Genomic DNA, 19223 nt, shown 5'->3' on the forward strand with positions numbered 1-19223 from the left:
GAAAGGCAAATCCCAGAAGGAGGAGACAGCAGCACAACAAAGGCAGGAAGCTCTGAAGATTTAGGCCTCATCTGGGCAGACTGCAGATTCTCTGATCCTGCTGGACAAACGAACACTGCACAAGATGAATGAGGCTCTGTGGCTGGAACACTGGGTCGACCAGATGCCTGAAGGCCTCGATAACCAAGCAAAACACAAACATATGGACCTCGTTCTGCACAGTGGCAGGCTCCCAACACTTTTGATAGAGAGAGATAACCATATCTGCATTTCAGGAAAGAACTTTGACAGTGAGGCAGACGGTAAACCAGAAGGGACAGTGGAGTGATCAATTTTTACGTGTTTTAAATCAAGAAAGTAAAAACATCTCCAGGTATTTCAGAAACGATGGAGATTTTGTCAACTGCAGGAGAGAAAACTGTAGCTATCAGGTGTCAAACAGACAAAGAGAAAGAAAATCCAGCTCCAATGTCAAGGAGAGGAAAGAGGTTAACTGGGTCACAGGAGTACAATATTCAGGGGCTGACACAGCTCAAACAGGGCCTCTAGCAATGCCATCTGGACCTACTGCCTCTCAGTCTCCTGGATATGCCTTCCTCTGTCCTGTGTTCTTCCTAAGCCAGCCCTCCCACCATGGAACCAGGCTCCTCCCATCCCAGCTCCTAACTAGTTAACTAGAGGGGAAGTTTCCCCAGAGCTTTCTGAACTGAGTTGCACTGGGCTGCTTAGGATGAGGTTTCTCACCACTGAGTCACTAACAGAAGTAAAGGTCTAGGATGCTCTGATTGGTCAGGCCTGAGTCAGAGGTGGATCTGCTCCACCCAACCCCATGGGGACTGTGATTAAAGCCAGGGACATCACAAGCTGTCACTTCTTGGAGGAGAGAGGACTGCTGGAAAGGGGGACAAACATGGAAGAGGTCTCCTTCAGGAGCACAGGAGGGGAAGGAAGATGGGGACTAGAAAGATACACAGCTGCAGACCTTAAGCTTAAATGCAGGGCCCCCACTAAAAGTGTACTGATGACAGACATGATCAGAGTACACTGCAAATGTGATTTCCAAACCTCCAAAAGTAATTGGAATTTTAAGACTCAATGTAGTATTCTTCCAATTCAACTCAAGTTCCTTGCAAGTACAAAGAACAAAGTCTCCTTAAAGATGTGAAAACGAAGAGTGGAAATACAAGGACAAACAGAGCACTTCTAATTCACCTCATCTTTCCAGATGAAGAGCTTGCTCCCAGGAATATAAATACAAACAGATATAGCTATATACACAGATACACATACACACATATACATATATATACTAACACACATAATAGGAATTTTTGCAAGCACAGGTGCTGTGTCATAAGACTCTTACATAAACAGAAATATTCACCTTCACTCACTATTAATGCTGACATTAAGACTGCCAATCCACACGACCCTTCTGAGTGAAGCAATAATCTTGGCTTTGTATAAGAAAGGACATTGCTGCAGTCTTTCAAGACCTACTCTTTTATGAAGTACATACACTTGTATTGTGACTAACGGAGTTTTAACATGGATTGAAAACTCAAACTGCAAATATGGTGATTAAAGTCATATACCTAACATTGAAAGGGAAACTGAGATTAAAGGAATGGTTAATATTATCTGGGAGTCTTAGGAAAGAGTACCTAACCTCTCTATTCCTTAGTTGCATAATATTAGAAGATGCTATGTGGGTACTTAAATCATAATTACTTGAGAATGGTGGTGCATGCCAGTAATCCCAATACTTGGGAGCCTGAGATAACAGAATCACAGGTTCAAAGTCAGTCTCAGCAACCTAGTGAGACTTTGTTTCTAAATAAGAAATAAAAAATTGAAATGGGGGGTATAGCATGGAGGTAGAATGGCTCTGTGTACAGTTTCCAATACAGAGAGAGAGAGAGAGAGAGAGGGAGAGAGGGAGGGGGGAGGGACTCCCAGCAAGCTAACAAGTTTCTGTTTCCAAACAAAAACTAAAAAAAGGAATAGTAGTGTAGCTAGAAGGTAGAACACCTCTGGGTTCAATTCCTACTACCACACACACACACACACACACACACACACACACACACGATAATTAAATAAAAATAATATATGTAAATTAACAGACCACAAATATTTATGTTTATGTGTATAGCCCCAAACTGGACATAATTCTAATGCCATACAAAAAGTTGCATAAATGATGAAATCATACAATAAAATACTATGAAAACCTTAAGTAGGATGAAATAGAGCTATATTCAGTTTGATATGGAAGAATCTCCATGACAGATAGATGTATGATTAAATACCAATAACAAGACACAGAACAATCTGTTTAGGTATTTTCCTATAAAAATAATCTCTCCCTCTCACACACACACAAACACAGAGACACATACACACACACCAATCTTATCGTGCTAATAACTGTATACACATCCAATATATGCACACATACTAAGCATACCGAGATGTACATAGAAAGAATTGTACGTAAATAGAAATTTTATGAAAGGACACATAAGAAACCACATTTGGAAGATGAAATCATTTCCTGGAGTAAGAAAGCAACGTTTATTCTATGTTAGAAACTTTTTACGTATTTTTGACTCCACATAAAATATTGGGTGATGCTTTTTTAGAGCACTGGCTTGTGGTGGCTCTCCCGACGCACCTGCTACCTCTCTCGTCTGTGAAAGCCTAAGCAGGCTCTCCTGTCCTGATGGTGCTCAGGTTCATGGGCTCCTGGGCTTTCTTCACATTGTCATGCTCACATGCATGGGATGAGCTGTTGGAATCATAGTAGCTGATTAAGAGCATTGGGAAATAGTACCCCCTGTGATTGAAACGCTTGTTTAATACATTTTAAGTGCCTGACATACTCAGCTTCCTTGATTGGTGTTGATTGTTTGCATTTGATTTATTTCCTTGGTATCAGTGTTCATTAAATTACTTAATATAATGGCCACCCCTCAGCTGTGGCTCTATTTAACTCTGTGTCTGTGGGAATTGTCTAATTCAAAGGCTGTTCGCTTTAGGAGCGAGGGATGTTATCATCCAAAAGCTTTGTATTGCTTCTAGAAACTACTTAGGAGGGAAATGATCTTCCAAAAGAATCTTCAGCAGTCAGGTCTGATTTCTTTTCGGCTGTTTACGGTTTCTTATTACTTCTGACAATTTATTAACTCTCACAGTGCGCATTTGCTGTCTGGTACTCACAACAGTGCGTTTGATCGTCCACATGTTAAAGGAAGTCCACCAGCCTTGTGGACAGCTGGAGCCGTGCACACAACACTCCAGCAGTCAGCAAGCCGAGCCTGTTTTCTGTTGTTGTTGTTGTTGTTGTGTTGTTGTTGTTGTTGTTTTATTTTTTGGTGGTACTGGGGTTCCTGGAAGCCCTTCTACCTCCAGGCTACACTCCCAGACCTATTTTATATTTCTAAATTTGGAAAGAGGGTCTCTTAAGCCAGCCAGGCTGCCTTTGAACCAGCGCAATCCTCCTGTCTCCGCCTCCCAAGTGCAGGGATTACAAGCGTGCGCCACCATGCCCAGCTGCTGTTGTTGTTTTAAATAGGCATGGCGTCCCATCCCTGGATAGTCCAGCAGTGCCCCGTCAGAATGGGAATTTTCTTGTTTGGTTTATTTCCTCTGTCTCAGTGGAGATGGGATGTGGGAATTTCTCTTCGTTGACCGTTTGTATTCACAGTTGAGATTTGCTTTTGCTTCCCAGGAAGACAAATAGGCTCTTTATGAACAAGTCAGCATGCACTGACATTGGTGAGGCTCATTGTGAACGAGAAGTATGGACCAGAGGAGGTGGTGGGGAAGGAGGCCCATCGTGCAGGGATGGAGAGAGACATCAAGGTGAGTTGGTGGAAGAGAAAGCCTGAAGCGCGTACAGAGCACAGCAATCAGGTACAGGTCACCAGGAACCAATGGCAAGCCGGGGAGCCAGGGAAAACTGTATCATGTTTGCATATTTCTGATGACAGAGCTCAAGTGCATCACGATGGAGGTGGAATTTTTAAGTTTGACCAACTGGAATAAATGAGCCCAGAGGAGGCAGAGCTAGAAGTACCCTGTACCAGGATGCCCTGGACATGTGCACTCCTCTCTCCATGGCAACCAGGTTGTCAGGTGAACAGAATCACAGCCAGTAGTGTCAGTGGTAACTGAGGGTGATTGCTTGTAGTCCAGCAAGGCTGACTTTGGGGGAGGTCTTGAGCAGAAGTATTTACCCCAAAGTACAAGATGGTAAAAGTATGATAGGATTCCCCAGGGCGAGCTTGACCTAGCACCCCTGAGTGACATGGGGCAGGAAGAGGGTGCCTGTGGGAATTCCCTGGAGCTCACATGGTCCTCCCTCCCCTTGGCACAAACCCAGAGCCCATCCAGAAGCGAGAGACAACAGGACTGAGAGGACCCTGCCTTAACAGGCTCAGAGACAATTAGTGTCTGTGTAGAACACTCACAGCCTGGTCTTATTACAAGTAAAAATGTTCGTTGAATATATTTGACAAAAAATATTTAAGGCATAGGGAGAAGGGAATTAATTTATTCTTAACAGGTAGAACTCAATAAACTTTCCTGCCATGTTTCAGGTACTTGTGAGAATTGTTCATTCTTCTGGCAGACATGCCCTGTGTTCTCCCCCCAAGACACTGCGTGAGCCACTGTAGGAAAATGATCTGGAAAAAGACTATAAAAAATATTAAGTCAACTAGGGGAGATTGAAAATGAACATCAAAGTAAAATTAGGGTGGTCATCAATTAGTGTCCTAGCAGGTGCTCTACCCCCTGCACTCACTCAATCAACAAACAAGATATATGATGGTCTAAAGTATATGCAGGTGGCTGTGGTTTGTAGGTTTTGTAGGTATAGATTCAATGGATTGCATCAAAAGTACATAGACTTTTTCCCTCTCATTATTTCCTAAACAATACAGTATAACAACTATGTACATATCATTTGCATTGTTTAAGGTGTTATAGGTAATCCAGGGTTAACCTAAAGTTCACCAAGTCAGGCATGCTGGCCCACCCTATAATAATCCCAGTACTTGGGAGGCAAGAAGCTCACAGTTCAAAGCCAGCTCTCAGCAACTTAGAATGACCCTGTTTTCAAATAAAAAATAAAATAGGAGGTGGGCATGGTGGTGCACACTTGTAATCCCAGCATTTGGGAGGCTGAGACAGGAGGATCACACAGGTTCTCAGCCAGCCTCAGCTACTTAGTGAGGCCCTCTGCAACTTAGTGAGACCCTGTTTCAAAATAAGTAATAAAAAATAGGGCTGGGGATGTAGCCCTGGGTTCTATCTCCAGTACTGCAAAATAAAATAAAATAATAAAATAAAATAAAATATAAAATAGGTCTAGGAATATAGCTTGGAGGTAGACTGTCTCTGGGTTCAATCCCCAGCACCACAAAATAATAAATACATAAATAATCAAACAGTAGCAAGCGTGTAGATTATATGCAAATAGTACAACATTTTACATAAGGATCTGGAGCACTGGCAGATGTCAGGGTCCTCAAACTGATCCTCCATGAACACTAAGGAATGCGTGTGCCATCACACAGCTGAGAGTGGACCAGAGGTGGGTAGTGCTCAAGATAAATTTCACAGACACTGGAAGCTCTCACCTCCGATTCCACAAGAGGCACTCAAACTGCGAGTCCGTAAAACTCAATGGTGCCCAGGCATGAACTCTTGGGATTCTCATTTATTTTTATTTAGCACACAGCAGATCTGAGTTTTGATGAAGTTTTTTTTATCCTCTCCCTACTGATTCTAATTTGAAGGTAGGGTTGAAAACCACTAATAGATGTTTAATGACACTTCATCTGGGTCTTAGAAGCTATGGATAGGATTTAAAAATATGAACGAGTCAAAGCAAAGCTCCATAAAACCCACTACTTTATTTTTGGGTGATTCCCACTGTGGCAAGGCATCCTAGGAGGAGGGTCACTATTTGGCCTCGAGCCCCAGGGAGGGAGGAGGGGATGGGCTGCTAGGCACTTGTACCACAGTACAAGTTCTTGGATTAAGGGAAAACCCAACAGGAAGGTTCAACAAGAAAGGAAAACCCATTAACGTAAGATGCCTTACAGTTTCAGTGTGGTAAAAGTATGATAGGATTCCCCAGGGCGAGCTTGACCTAGCACCCCTAGACCAATGCATCCTTGTAATGAGCAGTGTGTTGACATTTTATGTGTGTGAAGCACCTCTCAACATCCCTCGTTGCCAAGAAACCTAGAAGGACAGGTGTATGTTTCCTGGCTTGACAATTGAAAAAAGTGGGGCTCAAATAGGTGAGGCAATGCGCCTTGGGTTACCCAGCAGTGAAGGGATGGGTCAGGACTGGTACCTGCAAGCCCCACACAGCCCAGGCACCATCATTTGCAAGCCTTCCTCCCTGGGGACCTGGAGCATCCCTCCATCCCTACCTCTGCGATTTCATGAATTCCTCTTCTCCAAACAACACCCTTCTGTGTTAGGAAGATAACAAACAGAAATACATAACACAATCTGGAGAAAGGTGTATATGGAATAAAAGCACCCTTGCCAATAAGATTTTAATGACTGCCATTATTACGGTTCCCATGGAACAAAGGCAAATTCAAAGCATTGTTTGGACATGGTTCATTTTGTTGAGGGATAGCTTGAGTAAGTCATTCCTTTTGCATTCCTAAATGGTCAGGTCCCCTGAGTCTGCTTAGAGCTGGAAAAGAATACGCTGACCAGAAATAGGGATTTGGGGTCAAGGAGACTGTGGATGTGGACTCCATGCAGAAATTAGACATCTGGGTGACCTTGGACAAGTTGATTTTCTATTCTGCACCTCATTTCCTCATCCATGTGATAGGGATAAAATACCCAACTTCCTAGAGTTGTCATGATTGGTAAATTTTTAAAAAGTATGTACCCAGTGCACAGAAGGCACCCAGCAAAAACTGTGTAATAACAAAGGCCAATATTGATTTGGGAGTTTCCTTCTGTCAGGTATTGTGGTAAGCTCTATCTTGTGGGACATTCACGGATCAGTGAGGTATTTGTCTTCTTTTACCAAAGAGACCAAAGCAAGCTCAGAGGCAGAAATTCTCCCAAGGTCAAGGTGTTGGTGCCAGCATTTGAATTCAGACAGGACTGACTCGAGAATCTGTTTTTGTAAAACCCAAGGCATCCTGAGCTCAACACAAGCTATCTTGTTCTTATTTAATAGGGAAATAGGTTGTAGAGAGTCTGTCTCTCTCTCTCACTCTCTCTCTCTCTCTCTCGTGTGTGTGTGTGTGTGTGTGTGTATGTGTGTGTGTATGTGTGTGTGTGTGTGTGTAGCTGGGGATTGACCCCAAGGGCATTTTACATTCCCAGGCCTTGTCTTTTTATTCTTAGTTTGAAACAGGGTCTCAATAAGTTGCAGAGTCCTCACTAAGTAGCTGAGGCTGGCCACAAACCTACAATCCTCCTCCCTTAGCCTCCCAAATACTGGTATTACAACCATGTTCTCGACCCCTGTCTTATTTGGATTTTTTTAACAACCTAATAAGTGATGAAATTACAGAAATTCTTCTCCAATGATTGGCTTCCCATTCCTTGCTGATTTTATCAGTGTCCTTCTGCCGAGACGTGGCATCTCAGGACACAGAGATCTGGGCCCAGAGGGGGACAGGAAGGGCTCCTATATCCTTGGTTTGGATGCTAAATGGATGAGACAAAAGAGTTATACCTTGAGATTCATTGTGAGAGTCAGGTCCCTCTCAGATGTGAGGGGCCCCATGAAAGACAATTGGCAATTAAGCCGGGTGATCAGGTCAGCAGAGCCTTGCACTGTTAAAATGCAAGAATACCCAAGACAGAGCTAAAACCAGGAGCTCAGTCAGAAAGGAGAGGGAAGCTGGGTGTGGTGGCACTCTGGAATCCCAGCTACTGCGGAGGCGGAGGCAGGAGGATTAGGTTTTATGTCCAGCCCAGGAAACTTAATGAGACACTTTCTCAAAAAGAAAATGTAGAAATGGCTGGGGGTATACAGAGTTCAGTGGTAGTGTGTCCCTGGGTTCAATCCCCAATACCAACACAAAAGAAGTGTGTTGGGGGGAAAAACAGGAGCAGCTGAGAGCAAAATCACATCACATAAACTGCACACTGAGCTCACCAACAGCCCTGCCAATTCCTCAAATCTCTCTTCTTTCTTTTATTTTGAAACTCAGATTCACAAGAATTTGCAAAAAGCAATATATAGTGTTTCTGTGTACCATTTACCAGGTTCTCTCTTACGGAAGCATCTTGAATAACTATAGTACAAAAATCCAAACTTGGAAGCTGATAACTGGTGCAATCTATTGACTAGATGTGTGTGAGTGTGTGTGTGTGTGTGTGTGTGTGTGTGTGTGTGTGTGCATTTCTGTGAAAATTTGTCCTACCTAGAGATTCACACAGGCACAACAAAAACCAAGACACAGGAATTTCCTTTGCCACCAAGGACCTCCCAGTCTTATTCCTGCCCAATCTTCTTTCCCTACTTAAGTTTACAATACCACCATCTTCTCTTTCAGCCAGGTAAAAACATGGGAACAGTTACTCTCCAGGTCCTTTAAGGCGAAGAAACCGCCAACCCTACAGGCCCATCCCATTTCTCTGGGGAGCCTCAGCCAGTCTTCCCCTGTCTCTTAGGGACGCAGTTTCTCAGAACTATTTCACAATACTGCTAGTTATCCAACACTACCATGCCATGGAAGGGAGTGTAAGATTATAATCAAAGAGCAATAGATGTAAATTTACAACTGAGATAAATGCCAAAAAAGAAACGATGCTTGGTATTAGGAGAGACAGTGGAGATGGAATTCTGTTTCCCTAAGGAAGTAACACTAGCCGGGCGTGGTGGCGCACACTTGTAATCCCAGCATTCGGGCTTTTAGCCAAAACAAGAGGATCGCGGTTCGCAGACAGCCTCAGCTACTCAGTGAGGCCCTTTGCAACTCAGTGAGACCATGTTTCAGAATAAAAATAAAAATCAGGCTGGGAGTGTAGCTTGGATGTAGAATGCCCCTGAGTTCCATCCCCAGTCTCGCAAAAAAGAAAAGAATAAAAAAAAAGTAACACTGGTCAAGAATCTGGGGCTGGGGCAGATATTAATTGGTGGATATTAAAGGTGAGGGTCAGTGGGGCTCCATGTCCAGTGTGAATGAAGTACTCGGGGTGGGATTTAATATGAGATGAGCTCACAGGGCTTCCCTCCCCAATGTGATTACGGCTCTAATAAGAGGGGCTTCGCGCAGCCATTGGTGTGCTCTCCCGTTCTCATTATAGACAACATGGTGGTCTTCCACCCCGGCCCATCTTGGGAGCGACCAAGCCCACCTGTGCCTTGATTCTGGACCTCCCAGCCCAAGAACTGCGAGGAAATAAATGTCCATCTCTTACAAGTTACCCAGTGTCAGGTGTTCTGTTAGCAGAAGCACAAAATGGTTGAAGGGGAAGAAATATAAAGGGTTTGGAAAACTTCCAGAGAGAGTGGATGACAGGCAGGGGTGGGAACTTGGAGGAGGCCAGGAATTGAAGTCCCAGTCAGTCAGCTACGGAGGGTGCAAAGGGAAGGGGCGGAGAGCCAGGGCCAGGTTAACGGAGGCCTTGCCAGCCACACGGGATCTGTCTCCTCCCAGGGAGCAGGCGCCGGAGGCTGCCTTTGGAGTGGCCTCTTGGAAAACTAAGGGTGACCAGGGCTCAGCAGTAGCCCTGGGCAGTGAGCAGGGGACGCACATGGTCTTGGATCAAGGTGGTGCCAATCATGGGTGAGTGAGAAGCTGATGTAACATCTTTCCTGAGTGATGGCCTTGTCTGTCTTGAGTTTGGGGGGGAAGGTTCCAAATCAACTTCAAACCACAGTGGACTGTGTGGCCTGGCCTACCGCCCCCTTTCTGTTGTCCCCCGGGGAGCCTGCATGAATCTCCCTGATGGGCTCCATCAGGGATTGTGGGGGAGCAGGGCCTGTAAGATTTCATGAGAACGGCGCCTCCTGATTCACACAGCGCAGCCGCCGCAGCCGTATCGAGCGTGTCTAACACCTAGCTCCCTGCACAGAGCACTGATATCATCATGGGTGGAGCTGCTGGGCACACAGGAGTCAGGCCTAGACCCTCCACAGCGCTGTTGACATGCAGCAGGTGCCTGGAAGAGGCCCCTAGGCAATCCGGGAAGTTATGACTAATTTTTATAAAATAATTCATGGATTATTTTGAAAAATAAGTTAAAACAGAATTGAAGGAAACACTGAGGCAAAATGTTTTAGGGCAGAGCATGAAGCTCCAGTAGGTCCTAAGAACTAGGACTAAGGACTTCCTCTTCCAGCCTCGTTGATGACCCTAAATGTTATGGGAATGTTTTTCTGGACTCCTCCAAAAAGATAGTCAATCTCAAAAGTAAGAGAGCAATCATTAAGGACTTGCATAGTAATATGCCTATAATGCCAGTACTTGGGAGGCTGAGATGGGAGGATCACAGGTTTGAGGCCAGCCTCGGCAACTTGGCAAGGACCTGAAGCAACTTACAGAAACCCTGTTTCAAAATTTAAAAAAGTAATAATAATAAAATGGGGCTGGAGGTATAGCTTAGAGGCCGAATGCCTCTGGACTTAATCATCAGTACAAGGAAAAGAGAAAGAGAGAGGAAAGAAAGAAAGAGAGAAAGAGAGAGCAAGGGAAAGAGAGAGAACAAGAAACCCTGAGGTATACAGTGGTATAAAAATGAATATATACATCAGGATTTCACCAAGATCAAATTCAATTATAAAATCATCAGGACCCTCAAAGAGATGTCATAGTGGGGGTGGAAATGTGCTGAAAAAGTCTTCTGGAATTTGGCCCCATTATTCAAAAGAACATTCATTTTTTTAATTGAGGGAAGCCCTCCTTTCTTTGGAGAATTAGCTGCCATCTTCCAGCCCCCTTCCATTAATAGCCTCTAAGCGCTGTGCTGGTTGACAAGGCTCCGAGAGGAGGTCCCTCCTGGTGCGACGGCGCATCCGGCCGGGGCGCGCGCCACATCCTCCTCTCCTCAGGAAGCAAACCGCTTCTCCTCTGTTTCCCCACTGAGTCCAATTACACGGCTGCCCTTGCGAAATGAGCACTTAGGCATTCAATCCTTTTTTTAAGGAAATGGATCGGCGTGATTATTCTGGGAAACACACAGCTCATGGAGGGAGAGGGCAAATTACGAATTTCAGGAAATATGGGTCTTTGTAGATTAATCACACTAATAATACTGGAGATGTGAGGAGCACGAATCCAGGCCCCTTCCGTGTGCAATTGGCTTGGCTTGATTCCTTTGAAGCAAGGGTACAGGGTGTCGTTTTTGATGGATTTATTCCCCGCCTTGATTGTTTTCAATTATGGCAGAAATTTTTTAAAACCCTGGACCCTCTCCTCCCTGCCCCCCAAAAAGTTGGCAAGCTACAATATTTTTTCCAATTAGCAATAAAGCCATATAAAATACCACGCTGGAAAATGGAAGGGTCCTCAGAGAACAGCAAATACGCAACATACATAACACTAACTCCTAATTCCAAGTCCAGGGCAGACAATGTCTAATCAATCCTGGAATTCTAGGCAACAGACATGATATCAGTGGCCTATGACTCCTTTCCCCAGGAAGTGCTCATGGGCCAGTCAGAACCGGCATCCCTGTGACTCAGCCCGCTAGATTCCAGGCAGTGGAGAGCCCTTGCCTTGACACCTGGTGCCTGTGTGTGCGGGCGCCAGGAGAAGCCGCGCCTCACTTCCTACCTGGTGCTTGCAAAAGACGCCTCCAGCAGGCACCCTGCCTTCTCTCTCCACAGTACCTGGGTAGAATTCCTCCCATGTCTGTGGATTCTTCACACAATATTCATGGCAATGAGACGCGCCGATGGGAATTTATACTACAGAGTTTGAGCGTGGAAACGTCCACTTTGGACTTCCACTAAACACAGTATCTATTTGCTCTTACACACACACACACACACACACACACACACACACACACACACTCACCTCTCCACCCAGAGCCTGCTTCTCCACCTCTTTGTTTCATGGTGCTTTGTATTTTTGTGGTATGGCTGTACCCATCTCAGCATTAAGATTTGAGCCTATTTATTACTTTTCCAAAATATATTTCCTCACTATCATGTCTATTTTTGCTTAAAGTCCGTGACTGGCATTACTGTTACTCTTGTCTATTGTTCCTTATCTCTTGTGGTACTAGGGATTGAACCCGGGGGCGTTCTCCCACTGAACTTCCTTCCTCCAGCCTTTTTAATTTTTTTATTCTTTTATTTATTTTTATTTAATTTTTTCGGTACTGGGGATGGAACCCAGGGGCATTATACCTCTGAGCTAAACCACCAGCCCTATTTTTAGCCTTTGTTTTTGAAACAGGGTCTTACTGAATTGCAAAGGGCCTTGCTAAGTAGCCGAGGCTGTCTTTATTTTTTATTTTACAACACGGTCTCACTAAGTCACTTCCTGCTGCTGGTTTGGAACCTCTGTTCCTCCCATCTTAGCCTCCCAAGCATTGGGTCAGCTTATCTCAAAGTCCCATGTCCTTGATCATGTTTGCCTTCGTACTACGGCGGGCCTGACAGGTATAAGTGGCCACCGGTGTGACAGTGGACTGCTCCGGCATCTCTCCTCTCAGATGACACAATCCTAAAGCATCAGCAGACCACCTCTGGGTCATCCTCTGCCACAGCCAGCCCTGCCTGGAGAAAGGTGGCATGCGGTTCAGTTGGGGAACGCCACATAAATGCCAGGCAGCCTCTGAGCACACCCCCTTTACATTAAAATCTGATGGCTTTGTTTGGGGCTCATCCACATCAAAGATGTCCTTGGGTATCACTGGCCCGGAGGCCACGGCCCAGGTACGCAGTTCTCTCCTTAAGGTGCCTGCATAAGACATTTGCTCACTTAGGTGAAGTCAGGTCTGATGAGTTGTTAGAGTGCAGAGACTGACCTTCCAACCCCGGCTCTGACCTCTGACCTCTGCAGGCTTCTGTCCACTTCTTCCACCCAGCTGCCTCCAGTCCCGATTGCTGACCCATGGAACTGTGAGCTGAGTTAGGGGTTGTCTTAAGCCTCTGGCTATGGGGCCAGTTCAACATAGCAGAAGTGACCTGATATGCCACTGGGTTGAGGGTGCAGGTTCTAGGCTGGGGTGCCAGGGCTCAGTTCCAAGTGTTGCACTGACTAGCTGTGATCACAGACATTTATTTCAGTTCCAAGTGTTGCACTGACTAGCTGTGATCACAGACATTTATTTCAGCCTTCATCCTCTCCTCTCCTGCATAAAATGGAGACGATAGGAGCTCTCCCTTGCAACTAGAGTGATGCTTTTATAATTATTAAAGGGGTTAATGCCCACAAAGTACCAGGTACTCGGTAAGCATTCAACAGATATTGGTGATTACAGTATTGTTATGTTTGTCAATTACAAAGATTCACTCCAATGACTAATTTCCTGAATCTATTTCTTCTATATTCTCAGCATTTTGTTTGTGCAAAGAGAGAAGCTATTTGTGTACTGCCATAAAGTATTTTGCAAAGAAGATAGGGCAAGAATGTATTTGCTATTACCTACAATTTCCTATCATTATTTCCTTCATATAAGCATAGTCCTGACTTAAAAGAAGATTCACAGTCAAGTACCCTGGAGAAGGGGGATTTTTTTTTATTGTTGTGCTGTATTTACAATAGGAGAATTCCATCTTTTCTTGTCCTTTAAATAAGGGATTGTGATCACTTTCACCAGAACAAATAATAGCCTAAAATGAGTGATAGGCTACCTGCCACATTCTGCGAAAAGAAAAATGAAAAATGCCCAGTCTTCATTTTAAAGACCACTAACTTTACAATGCCCATATCCTATACTTAAAACTCTTCACTTGGGAAAGTGGAGAGGATGTTTTCCGCCAGCAAAACTATAACCAGTAAAGGAAGTCTTCTCTCGGTATCCCCACCCGCATAGTCTTAAAAATCTGGAAGGAAACCAATATTTACATTTGGGCCTGTATATTGCATTAAATTCCTACACATATTACATTTCTTCTGGCTCTTCTCCAGAAAAAACTATTAGCTCATTCCCCATTTTCCTACCTGCATAAAAAGCCAAGAGCAACTTATCCCTTCTTTCATGAGCTGTTCATAAATCCAAAGGCTTGTCCTGAGTGTCACTTAACTGTCCCAAGAGTGAGTAGAAACTCTGCCCATTCTGAACTCAGGACATGCAGCGCATGAGGCAGGGTGGGAATGGAGACTCACTACAGAAGGAGAGCAAGATCCAGGCAGCTTCTCGTAGGCCAAGGGCCAGCCTAGACCTCGCAGCGGCATCCTGGGCATATGAAGGCGTTTAGAGCCCTGGCAGGCTCAGAGACCATCCAAGCTGAGCTCTTACCCTTGGAGAAAAATCTTTGTTTCTGACTTTTGTTCTCTTCTTTATAGTGAAGGCAACCCTGGGAGCTTTACAGATGGCCTTTCAGAGTGGAGGCAGACACTGTGGCCTCTGGGGGTGAAAGGCAAGGGGGTGTCATTTATCTTAGCACCCTCTCACAGGTTGACCCTTCAGCATGTCAGAGCTTGTCAATAAGGGGCCAGGGGACACCCATCTGTGTGTCACCTACACTCACCTTGCAGTATTTTGAGGGAAATAGGAAAGGATAGGGACATCAATGAAAATAAAAGCCAATTGCCTTTTCCTTCTTTATCTTGGCCTTTGTTTCTAAAAATTATTTCAATTGAAGTTATAGATATAGAATGTCCCCTGAATAGCTCGTATATTAATGTTAAGAGTCAATATAATTAAGTCTTGAGGGTTGTAGCTCATCAGAAGATGAATACCTTGTGATGGCCAGTGGGGTGGGCTGCAGAAGGTGGTTCCCTGAGGTTATCACCTTAGGGATGGTGTTTTTGTCTTTGAATCCCATCGCTCCTTTGCTTTCTTGCTGCCAGCTTCCATGACGTGAGAGCAGAGCCTTCCTCTCTCTTTCTCTCTGCATCTCATCACTGTGCTCTCAGATCCCCAAACCCTGGCTTCATGTGAACTGAACCCTAGAACCTCCAAAAAGTCGTGAGCAAATAAATCTTCCTTCCTTCAAGCTGTGAGGTCAGTTGTTTTGGATCACAGCAGTGAGAATGTTGACTGAGGCAATTGACAAAGTGTGTGCATGTGTGTGTGTGTGTGTGTGTGTGTGTGTGTTTCTGTATATGTATATGTAGACATAATAGATATGTTTGTCATGTACAACATATTATTTTGAAATATTGTGGAAAGACTAAATCAAGCTAATGATCATACACATAATCTCATATATTTTAATTTTGATGAGAACACTTATGACATCATCTCTTAGCAATTTTAAGGAACAATACATCATTATTAACTATAACTACCATGCCAGGCAACAGATCTCTTGATCTTTTTCATCCTAACTAAAAATTTATATCCTTTGACCAACATCTCCCCAACTGTCCTTCCTCTCCTCACCACAGCCTACGGTAAGCATCATTCTACTCCACTTCTATGAGTTTAATTAATCAATTTCACTTGATATAAAGTGAGATCATGTAGTACTTGTCTTTGTGTGGCAGGCTTATGTCATCTAACATAATATCTTACAGGGTCATCGATATTGTTGCAAATGGCAGAATTTCCTGCTTTCTAAGATTAAATAATATCCCAGTGTGTGCGTGTGTGTGTGTGTGTGTGTGCATGTTTATATGCCACATTTTCTTGATCCATTCATTCATCAATAAATCCTTCCGTTAATTCCATATTTTGGCTATTATCAACACGGCTGCAATAAACACGGGCCGTGGATATCTCTCCAACCTGCTGATTTTGCTTCCTTGGGATCTATACCCAGGAGTAAGATTGCTCAATCACAGGCGATTCTGTTTTCAATTTTTTAAAGAATCTATATACCATTTATTTTGTCTTATATTAGAAAGTCCAAATCATCTATGTATGGAAGAGAAATAAGTTAGTCAAGGATAGCTATATAGCTGGAAACAGTGGTGCATGCCTGTAATCCCAGTACTTGGGAGGTTAAGACAGGAGGACTGCAAGTTTGCATCCAGCCTAGCAATTTAGTGAGACTTGTAGCAAATTACCGAGACCCTGTTTCAAAATACAAAGTTAAAAAAGGGGGCAGGGGGTGTGACTTAGAAGTAGAAGGTCCCTGGGTTCAATTCCCAGTACCACACATAGCGAAAAGGACTGCTATGGTTGGTAAACACATGCCTATAGTTTTGACCCTGGAACTGAAAGTTGGAGTTGGCAGTTGCCCGTGTAGAACTCAGATCCTCAATATTCCTTCCTGCCATCCGCAATGTCTTCCAGATCCACAGTCCTAAGATGACCGCTGCACTTTCTGACTAGTGAGAAGAAAGATGGCTAAGCAAAGAGAAAGGGAGGAGAGCAAGTGTAAGGGACAGGAGAGCCTGCTCTACCACCCAGCCCATGGCTGGCCCCACTGCAAAGATCCCTGAGAAGTCAAGATTGCCTGTTCTTGTCTCCAGTGAACACACTGTCTTCGCAAACAAAGCAGACAAGAGTCGAGAGGGTACAACAGTGGTTCTCCAAAGGAGGTGCTTAGACCGGCAGAATTAACATCACCAGCACAATCAACACTGGAGCACTTTCTAAGGATTCCAGTTCTCTGGCTCCATGTTGATGTACGGGGTCACACTCGTGCTGGGAGTGAGTTTTCTGCGGGCTTTGGGGGATTCAAATTCACAGTCAAGTGAGGGCTGGGGTGGACAGCTGAGTGTGTGCCACAGAAAGCTTGAGGTACTAATAATGACTGTTATCTGCTAAACTCCCACAGGAAACATAAGAGAGGAATGTACTATTGTCACCCCATGTTCAAGATAAAAGAAAGAGACAATCATGTCCTCAGCTGGCCAGTGAACAGAGACGGCAGCATCCGATTCAGAGCACAAAGAGGCTCAAAAGGAGAATGCTCTATTAGACCCAAGCTCTCGATGAGCAGTTCCTTAAACTTTTATACTTTTACCATTTGTGCATAGCCCATTCACACAAGTCACTCCTTTCCTTGGCCTCAGTTTCACTGCCTGTATATTGGGCAGATATCAGGTGGCTCAGTTTACTGGGAACATTAGTCTACAAGAGGAACTTCAGGCTCACTACATTGGAATTAATCATTTTTTTCTTTATAGCACTGGGGACTGAACCTAGGAGGATTCTACCACCAAGCTATGCCCCATTCCTTTATATATATAATTTTTTAAAACAAGGAATGACTATGTTGCTCAGAGTCTTGCTAAGTTGCTGAGGCTGGCCTCAAACCTGTGATCCTCCTGTCTCAGTCTCCCAAGTACAGGGATTACAGGCATATGGAGTAATGGGGATGTAAGACAGTGCTTAATGTTCTTAGAATAGTTATCACTAGATGACCTTAAAAACCATGGAAAAAGATTGTGTTAAGTTTTCCCATGATTAAGGACTCCATTAATCATCAGAAAGCACGGCCACCATGTTTCTCTGAAGTCCAAAAATCCCTTTGCTTCAAACCAGGGGACAAACTTTTTGAAAAATGCCGCACAGTGGTGCCATACTTCAGCAATGCCTCCTAGGCTAATAGGAACTTTTGCTTTCTGACATTATCCATTTTGTTAAGGCCGGTTATGAGTCCCCACACATTACTTGAAAACCAATTTCATTCAAGACAAAGGAGTGTGAGCGGGGTATTACATTTTATGCCTAAATTATGCAAATTTGGTGGAGTTATATTGTATTGTGAGCAATTCCCTTTCTTCCAGTTTTCATTGTAGCCTGAGTTAAAGTAAATTTCACTATCCTCATTTGCAAAAGGTGAATACTTTCTATTTTAGAACCCTGGGGGAAAGGATTGACTTTTAATGAGCAGTTATCTAATATAAAAATCTCTTACATATATTACTGACATCATTGCAAGTATTAAGTGTACGTTCCAGATAGGGTTGATCTTGATTCAATTAATCCTTGGAGGAAGGGCTTCCGCGCTCAGCTGTCTGTGTTCCAGAGACAAACTGAGGGTTGAGAGGAGAGATGGGAGATTGTTTTTTTCATAAGTCCTGTGCATTGTATGGATGTGATGCTGTTGGGCCTCAAGCCCTAAAGCTTGTGTACTGGGCTTTCACAACAGACACATTGAGTTGTTGTTCTTTAGACATTCTCCCTGTTCAGTCAGCAATTGGGTGGTAGCGAAAGTTATCCCTTCCATTGTTGAAGGTCACTTTCAAAGTCCTCCTCTGTCCCTTTCTTCTCCTGCATTCCAGCCCTTCTCAGAAGGCAGGAAGCCCTGGCAAGAGACAGGCACTCCAGATTCCTTCAGTGTGTGACCCTTGATGAGCTCAGGCCTGGCCCTTGCCCTGCCATGCCTTCTCCATCCACATTCGGTCCACAGAGAATCTCTTCTATTCTGAGAGCATGGGGCCCTTGGGAAACAGAAACATGTGAGCCAAACAGGTGGCTGGGTCCCCTTTCCCTACGGTGTGAACACCACCAGTGGCAGGGGCTTTAAAAGATGGGACTTGATGTTTTCCACAGAACTCTAGAGACTCAGTGCCTACCATGTGGTCCACAGACCAGCAGGTTAGGCATTGCTGGAGACTGTTAGATGTGCAAACCACATGTCCTACCCAAGACCTGCTGGTCCAGAGTCTCAAAGACTGGGGCCTAGCATCTGGTGGCTCAACAAAGTCTTCAGGTTACTCTAATGAACACTAAATTTAGAGAGATTGCGCATAGAGGTAAGTGGCAGCTGTCTGAAGTAAGGAATCTGTGATTCCCCAGCCTGCTTCTCATGGTCAGGCGATGGTTGCCATGGCTCAGATCATCATTTCCATGTTCTACGCAGGGAGAAGGAGGAGGACAGGAGGCTTCAAGGGAGAATTGAATTTAAAATAAAAGAAAACACTGGCTTTTTAGCCTCGTTAGTGGAAAAAAGGAAGGTAAAAGAAGGTTGAGATATAACTTTTTGAGTTTGAAATTAACAGTGCTTACCATATCTGGGTACTAAGAACTTGCAAGAGTAATTTTATAACACTTTAATTTGTATTTTAGGAAAGAAACATCTCTCTAAAACATTCATTCTCACTTGAATATTCAGTTTGTTATTTGGAAACATATCTTGCTGGATATAAATATATCTGAAGTTACTCCCTGCCTTTTTGCACGCCCTTTTGTAGCTC

The sequence above is a fragment of the Muscardinus avellanarius genome (genome assembly GCF_963383645.1).
Source record: "Muscardinus avellanarius genome assembly, chromosome: 10".
In the NCBI taxonomy this organism is placed as follows: Eukaryota; Metazoa; Chordata; class Mammalia; order Rodentia; family Gliridae; genus Muscardinus; species Muscardinus avellanarius.